Source organism: Dreissena polymorpha, chromosome 2, assembly GCF_020536995.1.
Source record: "Dreissena polymorpha isolate Duluth1 chromosome 2, UMN_Dpol_1.0, whole genome shotgun sequence".
In the NCBI taxonomy this organism is placed as follows: domain Eukaryota; kingdom Metazoa; phylum Mollusca; class Bivalvia; order Myida; family Dreissenidae; genus Dreissena; species Dreissena polymorpha.
In genome coordinates, this window is record NC_068356.1 from 113016928 (window position 1) to 113027958 (window position 11031).

The 11031-nt window shown below is 33.0% G+C and overlaps 1 long non-coding RNA gene across 1 annotated transcript; it reads right to left on the reverse strand.

Annotated features, from left to right (window-relative positions):
- Positions 1 to 6179: 6179 nt before the first annotated feature.
- LOC127868535 (uncharacterized) lies at positions 6180 to 7006 on the reverse strand. The gene is made up of 2 exons (XR_008044169.1): positions 6656 to 7006; positions 6180 to 6288 (listed from the first exon to the last, which is right to left on the reverse strand). It is a non-coding gene; the product is annotated as an uncharacterized LOC127868535 (long non-coding RNA).
- Positions 7007 to 11031: the final 4025 nt, after the last annotated feature.

Consider the following 11031-nt stretch of genomic DNA (forward strand, 5'->3'; position numbering starts at 1 on the left):
TAAATACCCAATGTAAAATTGCCGATTACGCATAGAAAAATAAAACCATGCGTTCCGTGACCCAATTGAAATTGTCGATTAGGCATATCATATTTTTCCTTTGCATATTGAGTAAATCTGTCCCGGAAATACCCTGGTCCGAAATACCCGGATTCTTTCCGCTTTGTCCAAGCGCTTTCAGTATACGTGTTATTGTTGTGAAAATGTAGATGTTAATGTTATACTTGTTATGTACAAACTGACTTAAAATAAAATTTGTATTTGTATATTTGTATACCATGTGCTCAAGTGTTTTCAAATTCAGAATGACATTTCCCGGTATTTTAGAATATTCTGGCTTGTGTTGTTAACAAATTGTAGTGTAAATACAAACTCAAAGTAAATATTTAAAACTACCCGATTCACACTGAAATCAGTTTTATAATCCACCAGACGTATGTTGTTAATCACAAATAATAGATTTCAGAAAACAAAGGTAATGTTTACAATATCAGCAAAAGATGTCAAGGATGATCCGACAGTATCCAAATGAAAACCTAAGTCTTGGACAAAGCGACAATGGCTTCAAAATTGTGAATTTCAGACTGATGAGAGTTATTTTCATCTATTGTAAGATGCATTTGAAACATTTAAACCTTAAAATATTCCTCGATGCAGTAATTTATATTCATTCACCAATATATGTAGAAATGTATCCAAGAAAATGAGTATTCTTTGATTTATAGCTTGACATAAATATGTTACGACTCTGGTTGACTTTCGATACAGAGTTGGCTTCAGAGTACAGGTATGTCAATACCATATAAATTGTACGCTGAAGTTTTTTTATCTAATATTTTTCTAATGTTGACAGACCATTGACATTGCTGGGGTTTGTTGATTTAAAGACTTATTATCATCACGGGCAGAAAAATTTTTTATAGACATTAAACAGCGCGTCATTAAGTAGACAACAGCTGCACAACTGTATGGTAAAAGGTAAATATGTATCTTAATAATTATGTTGACAACTAGCTTACGTAGCAACGTCCGAAAATATGAAATATCCGACATGTATTTCAATATTTAAAATTCAAGATATAATGACGACTGGACTGTTTTACTTTAAGGAAAAAACGGTAAAACTATGTTGAAAATGAAACACAACAAACTAAATACTTATCTGTTACGGCTAAACGACTAATTATCCCAATATAACACTGTCATTGAATCGCACATTTCAATTATAATTATTCCCCTTTTAAGTTCATGCATATTGATATAACGAATTCATCAAACGTTATCAAACATTAGTAATTTGAATTGCATCGGATTCGCACAATATTATGTGGATGTAAATCCGATCCGGTTGTTGTTTATGTGTCAAGCTCATTTTGTCAGTGACTGAGTGAGATATAATAAATTTCTTCCGTAGTAAAATCTACTGTAAAGTACACAATGATACTTACGTAATTCTGTCGTATCCGTCTGAATAAACATCCGCTGCACAAAATATAGACATTTGTATTAATGATAATTAAACACAAACATATTTTCTGTGTTTATTGAACTAATAACACTGAGTTTCTTTGTCGCGTTACAAGATGGCGGATGTCTAACGCTGTTTGTGAAGTGACGTCACAATGTTTATCTGTGCGCGTGCCCTTTCCCATAAAAGTATTTAAACACAAAATACTCGAAAACTAGATTTTTCCCAGGTATAACGCCTACGCCAACAGGTAGATCGCATTCTGGTCCATATACAAGTCAAATTTTAGCAAACGTGTTCGGCCAGTTTTCAAGAAACTCAAATCGCAGTGATTTGCCTCAGCTTAACGAAACTTAGCCCCCTTAATCATTCGTTCAATTGAACGTCATCAATGATGACGTCCAATACATCACTCATTCCATATGCATTAAGTACAATCACACATTAAATTATCACTAGTTTCATTTCGCACTATTTTTGCAAATGTTTAGCTCTGATCGTATAAACATCTATTCAATTTAATGACCAAAAATCGGCCCTGATGAAGGTCAAAACATTGTTATCATTAAAAAACGATAACAACTAGAGTTGCGACACCTTAAGGGTTTCGCGGGATGGAATGAGTGGAGAGTTCAAATCAAATTGAAAATCGATTATTTCAAAATAAAAAATTGGTACGAAAAAATATGTGGGCAGTGGGTACGAAAAAAATAATAATTTGGGTACGAAAACAAATTTGAGTACGAAAAAAAAAAGGGTACGAACAAAATAAAGGTACGAAAAACTATTTGGGTACGAAAAAAATGGGTACGAATAAAAAATTAGGTACGAAAAACTATTTGGGTACGAAAAAAATGGGTACGAATAAAAAATTAGGTACGAACAAATTTGTGTACGAAAAAAATTTGAGTACGACATATGGGTACGAAAAAATTTGGGTATGAACAAATTTGTGTACGAAGAAATAATGGGTACGAACATAATATGGGCAGGAAAAAAAACTAATTTGGTTACGAAAACAAATTAGAGTACGAAAAAATAAAGGAAACAAAAAAATTAGGGTACGAAAATTATTTGGGTACGAAAAAAATTTGTACAAATAAAAATTTGGGTACGAAACAAATTTGGGTACTAAAAAAATGGGTACGATTTTTTTTATTTGGGTACGAAAAAAAAATTGGGTACGAACAAATTTGGGTATGAAAAAGATTGGTACGGAAAAAAAAATGGGTACGAACAAATTTTGGTACGAAAAACATACGGGTACGAAAAAAATGGGTACGAAAAAAAAATTGGGTACGAAAACAATTGGGAACAAAAAACATTTGGGTACGAAATAATGGGTACGAAAAAAAAAATTGTTACGAAAAAAAATTGGTACGAACAAAAATTTAGGTACGAAAAAAATGGGTACGAAAAAAATTGGGCACGAAAAAAAAGGGGTACGAAAAAAATTGGGTACGAAAAATTTGGATACGAAAAACATTTGGGTACGAAACTAATGGGTACGAATTTTTTTTTAGGTACGAACAAATTTGCGTACGAAAAACATTTGGGTACGACAAAAATGATTACGAAAATCGAAAAATTGGGGTATGAAAAATCTAATTTGAATTGTCTAGCCCGTGAATTGTCTCCTGGGGGTGAATTGTCTTGGGGTTGCTATTAAGGCTACATGTACTTCCGGCCAAGCCACGTGTTTATAGCGATTGCGCACTAAAAAACACCACTTTTTCGTGATTTTAATCAAAAATTAGATTTTTCCCAGTAATAACGAATACGCCAACAGGTAGATCGCGTTATATGTACAGTTAATGGAAAATTTCATAGGGCCATACATTGTAACTCTGTGAAAAATCATCTGACCAGAACCGGCTGATAATATGCATGTCTCCTCTTGGTAGTGAAGCTTCCCATTAAGTTAAATTGAATTCCAGTCATTAGTTGCTGAGAAATAGCCCGACAAAAATTATGCACGGACGGACAGACGAAGCGGCGACTATATGCTACCCCCTTAAAAAATTTGGGGAGAGCATAATAAAAAAGTTGTGGCAATTTAAAGGTGGTACGCAAACTTTAAAATAGATTTATCAATTATATGCTTATTCTTAGTGAAAAAAAGGCCATAATTGTTACAAAATGCTTGATACAGTTATCTGCTTTTGTTTATACATTGGGGTCATGTTGGTTAAGAAGCAAAATACATGTATGAAAGCAATATGTCAATGGACATAGGAAATATATTCGAGGAGGTACGCAAACATTCCAATGCGCGCACCTACGCCGGGGTGAGTAGGATAGCTACACTATATATATTTCATATATAATAGTCGAGCTAAAAAGTAAATATACTATAAACAACAAGCTTACCTCAATCACAATTTTAATGCAATGCAGTTAAACAATAAAGTTACAATAATATGCCAGGGATTGAAACTAACTTTTTACTATTGTGGGCAACCATCTTTAGTATTTTGGTTGCCCAGATAAAGAATAACGAGCCCAGAAATATGAACATGTAATTATTATTATACATTTTTTAAATAAAATAATAGATAATTATATACATTTGCTGACAATACACATGTTCAATGCATGATGTATTATTATGAGCCTGAATTGAATCATGTCCTATTCCTATATAATGAATGTTATTTAACTAGTATTGATCCATGGTGATCAATTGTTTTTCAATTTTTATTGCACTGAATTGTTTTAAGATTTAAAAAAAAACAAGTTTACCAACTTTTGAAATTGAGTTGCCCAGGCCAAAATCTACTTGCCCCGGGCTCATGGGAAACCACTTTTTTCCATCCCTGTATGCTCTTCATTTTCTGTTCTTCCATCCCATTCTCAAAATTAATTTTAAAGCACAATATTTTTTAATAACATTTGTATGAATTACTAACCATTATCACCCAAAACACAATTTTACAACGCTGTAATCGTGTCGTAGAGATTTAGTTTACTATTATCAGTGTTCTCTTTAAATACCGGCAGCCAGCGATTCTGCCCGTTACATTTACTCTTACATTTACATGACGGCTTTTTTTCCCAAATATATCAAGTAAATGTCATAAATGCTTTTGTTTTACTGCATAGTTGCCGGCCATATAACTGGTACTCAATTTTCTGGAAAACACTGAATTATGCATGAAAAACACACAATACTTAAAATCTTAGATTCGTTTTTAAAATAAATTGACACGTATAGCTTGTCGCCATTAAAATCCAAAGATTCAAATAATTTTCCACGAGGTACGTCAACAATTGCGTAATCAAATGAATGAAAAATAAAAGTAAACAAAGCCGGATTTTACATAAATTCCAGTTTGATAAACACAACAAGGTAAAGGTACCTTGTAGTCGGTGAGATATAATAATAATACAGTTAGTAAGGCTCGTACCCTGGGTACGGTAAATATACTAAAACGTACCCGGGAATTTTAACACTAAATCTGTTGTTGTCGGGTATTTTGTAAAAATTAATTATGTTTACATTTATGTCAATTTTCTGTTCAATGGCATTTATATTATCAAAACTCATTGTTAAAATCAATGATGTGATTTAATTTTAAATCTTAAATTGTTTAAAGTCGCGTCATTGTATGACGTCGTCAAGTATAATATTTTCCGCGACATCGCACGCTCACTTTTTACCGTCATAGATTTTTTTAAAGAAACATTATTTGGTTTGCAAGGTCCGTTAAATGGGGAATGGTTAAATGGTATTTATATTATGTTTTAACAATTAATTCATGCTGTGTAATAAATATTGAATAAGATATTTCGATATTGATTGAACATGTTTCAAATTGTTATTTATGAAACCTCTTATTCTAATGAGTGTATGCTATTATATTATACTTTGAAAAGCATATCTGTTGTACTATAATCTTATTATTCATTTTTTATTGTTAATTTCATTTATTGTAGAAAATCGTCAATGTTACATCTAGTTGCCAATGCTTGTCGTTAGTGTTAGTTTTCAATGCTTGTTATCATTGTTGTCAATTTTAGTCGTCAATCCTTATCGTCATTATACATGAAGGAAATAAAAGCAGAAACAGAGACGTATTCTTGATTACTTGATTATTCCTACGGCGTCCTCTCAACACTCATACTAAAAAGCATGTTGATGCAGATTTTTTAAAAGAGAAGTTTCTTTAAGGTAAACAATATTGTTTTACGTTAATCGGTAGCATGTTTAACAATATCGGGTTTTGGGCGGATATACAACTCGGATACAATCTAATATTTGCGGGTATGTTTAAGTTTATTTACCGTACCCGGGGTACATGTAAGTAAAGTTAAGAGTACCCGGGGTACATGTACTGGTAAGTAGTACCCGAGCCGAGAATGACCAATCGAGCCTTAGTAAGTGAGTGATGGTGTATGGGATAACATGCACTGAGGGTGTATATTTTTCATGAACAAGTCAATTGAAGGTGTTAGAGATGCATTGATCCATAAGATTAAAAAGGGTAATTAACCACGGGCTTATTAAAATTAAAATGATGACATTACATTGTACCAGCTGTTTATTGTTGCAATATTTTAAATAATGTAAACAACTTACCTTGTATTAAGTTGGCACATTGTTGTCAGGTGTAGAAACTTTTTATACTTATTTCTCTTAAGTTGCACTGGCTGAACCAAAAGAATTATGTAGTCGTTTCTAAATAATCACGAAACAACCTACTAATGCATATATGCTTGCCAGTTACTGAGTTTGTGCATTTCCATTCATTATAGTATCGGCCTTGGCAAACAGCGTAGAATCAGATGAGACGCTGTGTGGTGTCTGCTATTTCGTTACGCTGAAGATTTCCATATCGGATTATCCGCGGGTGTTTTTATGTCAAATGTTATGGTTTTTCAATAGATCGTATACTTATCGTCAAAACAGCGAATTAGCGTTCACTTTATATCATTTCTGATGATCTTATTTTGTAAATATTTTCTGAGTGTTAATTCCTACGTTGCTATGTCGTCAGCCATTTTGACGGTTGCTTTGTTTACTTTCGGTTTCCACTATAAACGAAATTAATTGATTTGCTGCTCGCGTTTATTTATTGATTAAATAATAAATTATTAAACCCTAATAATATAATTGTCTCAATATCATTTATATTCAAGATATTATCGGATAAATAGAATACCATTCTAATACCAGTGTGTACTTACATTTATCTCGGAAAGCCTAGCCGTGTAAACCTCTCTTCAACTCGTCGCACACAATACGTTGAATAACACATAGATTTATGTCATGTTTATTAAAAAAACACACTGTGCACAAAAGACATGCATGTGTACTTCCGATTGATATTCAAACACAATTATTACGTCTTTGTTTATCGATTAAACGCCTAACTTTATATTAAATTAATAACGCGTAACGTCAGTTTCTTTGTTTCGTAGCAAGATGGAAGCTAGCCTAAGCGCTTTTCATGACGTCATGCGCGCGTGCTCTTTCCCATAAAAATATTTAAACGCAAAATACTCGAAAACTTGATTTTTCCCAGGTATAACGCCTACGCCAACAGGTAGATCGCATTCTTGTCCATATACATGTCAAATTTCAGCAAACGTGCTCGGCCAGTATTCAAGCGCCACAAATCGCGACTATATGCCTCAACTTAATGAAACTTAGCCCCCTTTATCATTCGTTCGAATGAACGTCATCAATGATGACGTCCAATACATCACTCATTCCATACTAGAGTTGCGACACCTTAAGGGTTTCGCGGGATGGAATGAGTGGGGAGATGAGATGAAATTGAAAACCTATTTCTTTTTGTGCATTTAATGATGGTAACCAAAGTTCTCGCAAAAATTTAATATACATATCACATGATATTAACCATAATACTCGCAGACATGTTTATTGTTTCGAAGCCGTTCGATTAGCTACCTTAAAAAGTAGAACTTCAATTCCCATGACTATAATATTAAAAACGTGAAAAGAGCAAACCACTGCATTGTGTCGGACATCCCCATCTTAAACACTATCGACTAGCATTAAGCCTTTTTCTGTGTCTACAAAATTCTGTGTATTTTATTGAAACATCATTATAGCTTTGCGGTCAAGATAGTGTTGAATTCATTTTGCAATGCAATCAGCGCTTTGATTTTATACTACGAAATGTACTACGCAGTACATTGTGTGACGTCATTTCGGTAACGAAACACAACAGTTTTATTTACACTCTCTGGAATTAAGGACATGTCGCGGACGTTGTGTTTTTTATCTGTAAACTATTTGTTTAAAGCATCGAACGAATGCAAAACGTGTTTCGGATTTTGTGTTCATCATGCATAAATGTAAACATAGATAGAAATACAATACAATTGTGTGGTTTGAACTAAGTTTCGATAAAGACATGGATAAAGGTGGAAGTGCATATCGTTTCAAGGTGTTTGTTATAAACTTTGGATTAAAGTAATCAACTTATTGTTACAAACATTGGATTAACGATGCCATCTAGATAAGCGTGACGTTTATACTTAATTAAGTATTTTTATAACTCTTGTTAAAGCTAAAATTGAGTCATCAAATTTCGCTACAAAACGGTGTCAGTTGCAATAGATATTTAAATGTGCTACGTTAAATTATTATTATGTTTGATTGTTTTGTTTATTTGTTACGCACTTTATGCTGCTAATGATGTGTTGCTCACGGCAAGCCTCGCAGTGTAAACCTTTCTTCAACTCGTCGGACAAATTCAAGTACACGTGATACTTACATTGTATTTTATCTTTTCTGTGAATGTGATGATGGTCACCAAAGATATCGCATAGATTTTAATATACATGAAACTATTTCAATTAATGCTATTTTGAGAAGTCCGTCCCCGCTCTGCCGTTTGTTATTGTTTATATCATACAATTTTGTTCCTCTATATACACATTTCTCAAAACCGGCTTTCCGTAATTTTATTTCGCATGCAACTGATTGCGCAATTTATGACGTATGTTGTGTGACGTAATTTATTTGTCAAAACAAAGAATTTTAAGTTAAATTCTCTGGATGTTTTAACAGTTATTTATTTGTTTAAAGCATCTAACGAATGCAAAAACGTATTTCGGATTGTGTGTTTATCATACATAATTGTAATTGTTATAAATATTGGATTATCGTCGTCATTAAGGTAAGCGTGTTGTTTATACTAAATTGATTTGCTGTTCACGTTTATTTATTGATTCAATAATTAAACCCTAAATTAATAATGTATTTGTCTCATGAGTATCATGTATATTAAAGATATTATCGGATAAATAGAATACCATGTTAATACCAGTGTGTACTTACATTTATCCAACACGTCTCGGAAAGCCTCGCCGTGTAAACCTTTCTTCAAGTCGTCGCACACAATAACACATAGATTTATGTCCTTTATATATATATATATCTAAACAACCACACTCGATCTCCACAAAAGACATGCACGGGTACTTCGTATTGATATTCAAACACAATTATCGTTGTTTATCGATTTAACGCCTAACTGTATATTGCATTAATAACGCGTAACGTCAGTTACTTTGTTTCTTCTGAACAAGATGGAAGCTAGCCTAAGCGCTTTTATGACGTGACGTAACAATGTTTATCTTAGCGCGTGTGGTTTCCCATAAAAAATATTTAAACGCAAAATTCTCGAAAACTTGATTTTTCCCAGGTATAACGCCTACGCCAACAGGTAGATCGCATTCTGGTACATATACATGTCAAATTTCAGCAAACGTGTTCGGCCAGTTTTCAAGACTCCCAAATCGCGACTATATGCCTCAGCTTAACGAAACTTAGCCCCCTTTATCATTCGTTCGATTGAACGTCATCAATGATGACGTCCAATACATCACTCATTCCATACTAGAGTTGCGACACCTTAAGGGTTTCGCGGGATGGAATGAGTGGGGAGATGAAATAAAACCTATTTCTTTTTGTGCATTTAATGATGGTAACCAAAGTTCTCGCAAAAATTTAATATACATATCACATGATAGTAACCATAATACTCGCAGACATGCTTATTTTTTCGAAGCCGTTCGATTAGCTACCTTTAAAAGTAGAACTTCAATTCCCATGACTATAATATTAAAAACGTGAAAAGAGCAAACCATTGAAGTGTGTCGGACATTTCCATCTTAAACACTATCGACTAGCATTAAGCCTTTTTCTGTGTCTACAAAATTCTGTGTATTTTATTGAATCATCATTATAGCTTTGCGTTCAAGATAGTGTTGAATTCATTTTGCAATGCAATCAGCGCTTTGATTTTATATTACGAAATGTATTACGCAGTACATTGTGTGACGTCATTTCGGTGACGAAACACAACAGTTTTATTTACACTCTCTGAAATTTAAGGACATGTCGCGGACGTTGTGTTTTAAATCTGTAAACTATTTGTTTAAAGCATCGAACGAATGCAAAACGTATTTCGGATTGTGTGTTCATCATGCATAAATGTAAACATAAATAGGAATACAATACAATTGTGTGGTTTGAACTAAGTTTCGATAAAGACATGGATTAATAAAGGTGGAAGTGCATATCGTTTCAAGGTGTTTGATATAAACTTTGGATTAAAGTGGTCAACTTATTGTTACAAACATTGGATTAATAATGTCATTTAGATAAGCGTGACGTTTATACTTAATTAAGTATTTTTATAACTCTTGTTAAAGCTGAAATTGAGTCATCAAATTTCGCTACAAAACGGTGTCAGTTGCAATAGATATGTAAATGTGCTACGTTAAATTAGTATTATGTTTGATTATTTTGTTTATTTGTTACGCACTTTATGCTGCTAATGATGTGTTGCTCACGGCAAGCCTCGCCGTGTAAACCTTTCTTCAACTCGTCGGACAATTTCAAGTACACGTGATACTTAAATTGTATTTTATTTTTTTCTGTGAATTTGATGATGGTCACCAAAGATATCGCAGAGATTTTAATATACATGAAACTATTTCAATTAATGCTATTTTGAGAAGTCCGTCCCCGCTCTGCCGTTTGTTATTGTTCATATCATACTATTTTGCTGCTCTATATAAACATTTCTCCAAACCGGCTTTCCGTACTTTTATTTTGCATGCAACTGATTGCGCAATTTATGACGTATGTTGTGTGACGTAATTTATTTGTCAAAACAAACAATTTTAAGTAAAATTCTCTGGATGTTTTTAACAGTTATTTATTTGTTTAAAGCATCTAACGAATGCAAAAACGTATTTCGGATTGTGTGTTTATCATACATAATTGTAATTGTTATAAATATTGGATTATCGTCGTCATTAAGGTACGCGTGTTGTTTATACTAAATTGCTTTGCTGCTCACGTTTATTTATTGATTCAATAATTAAACCCTAAATTAATAATGTATTTGTCTCATGATTATCATGTATATTAAAGATATTATCTGATAAATAGAATACCATGTTAATACCAGTGTGTACTTACATTTATCCGACACGTCTCGGAAAGCCTCGCCGTGTAAACCTTTCTTCAACTCGTCGCACACAATAACACATAATTTTTTGTCATTTATATATATATC